We start from the raw sequence: 1,404 nt of genomic DNA, 5'->3' as shown, positions 1-1,404 counted from the left end.
ACAACATAGTAAGATCCTGACTCTACTAAAAATAAAAAAATATATATGTCAAACATGGTGGCTCACACCTGTAAATCCCAGCACTTTGGGAGGCCAAGGCAGGTGGATTGCCCAAGGTCAAGAGTTCGAGATCAGCCTGGACAACATGGTGAAACCCCACCTCTACTAAAATTACAAAAATTAGCCAGGTGTGGTGGTGTCAACCTATAGTCCCAACTACTTGACAAGCTGAGGCAGGAGAACCACTTGAACCCGGGAGGCAGAGGTTGCAGTGAGCTGAAATCATGTCACTACACTTGAGCCTGGAAAACAGAGCAAGACTCTGTCTCAAAAAAAAAAAGAAAAGAAAAAGAAAAGAAAAAAAATCAAAAAAAATGGCTGGGCACAGTGTCTCATGCCCATAATCCCAGCACTTTGGGAGGCCAAGGGGCAGGTGGATCACGTGAGGTCAGGAGTTCAAGACCAGCCTGGCCAACATGGTGAAACCCCGTCTCTACTAAAAATACAAAAATTAGCCAGCAATAATGGTGGGTTCCTATAATCCCAGCTAAATCAAGAGATTCAGGTGGGAGAATCACTTGAACCCAGGAGGCAGAGGTTGCAGTGAGCCAAGATCGCGCCACTGCACCTGAGCCTGGGCCACAAGGGCAAAAATTCTGCCGGGCGTGGCGGCTCACGCCTGTAATCCAAGCACTTTGGAGGCCAAGGTGGGTGGATCACCTGAGGTCAGGAGTTTAAGACCAGCCTGATCAACATTGTGAAACCCCATCTTAAAAAAAAAAAAAAAAGAGCAAAAATCCTTCTTGAAAAAACAAACAAACAAACAAAAAAACAATCATGAACCAGGAAAAACTCACCAAACTGCAGGCACAAGTGCACATTGGTGGGAAAGGAACTGCTCGCAGAAAGAGATGGTGGTTCATAGAACAGCCACAGCAGATGATAAAAACTTCAGTTCTCCTTAAAGAAGTTAGGGGTAAACAATATCTCTGGTATCGAAGAGATGAATATGTTTACAATCAAGGAACAGTGATCCACTTTCACAACCCTAAAGTTCAGGCATCTCTGACAGCGAACACTTTCACCATCACAGGCCATGCTGAGACAAAGCAGTCGACAGAAATGCTACCCAGCATCTGAAACCAGCTTGGTGAAGACAGTCTGACTAGTTTCAGGAGACTGGCTGAGGCGCTGCCCAAACAATCTGTGGATGGAAAAGCACCACTTGCTACTGGAGAGGATGATGACAAAGAAGTTCCAGATCTTGTGGAGAAATTTGATGAGGCTTCCAAGAATGAGGCAAACTGAACTGAGTTCAACTTCTGAAGATAAAACTTGAACAAGCTGCTGGGAGCTGCTATTTGATATTATGACTGCATTTTTTTTTTTTTTTTTTTTTTTTTT

At 44.1% G+C, this 1,404-nt stretch overlaps 1 pseudogene; it reads left to right on the top strand.

The window, feature by feature from the left end:
- The first annotated feature begins 852 nt into the window (after positions 1 to 852).
- On the top strand, positions 853 to 1,403 carry LOC116546486 (annotated as a pseudogene).
- The last annotated feature ends 1 nt before the right edge of the window (position 1,404 follows it).

This window comes from Sapajus apella, unplaced genomic scaffold (assembly GCF_009761245.1).
Source record: "Sapajus apella isolate SASKATOON/1434 unplaced genomic scaffold, GSC_monkey_1.0 scaffold961, whole genome shotgun sequence".
In the NCBI taxonomy this organism is placed as follows: Eukaryota; Metazoa; Chordata; class Mammalia; order Primates; family Cebidae; genus Sapajus; species Sapajus apella.
Note: the sequence above shows the minus strand (reverse complement) of the source record. Positions and strands in the feature narration are given on the sequence as shown.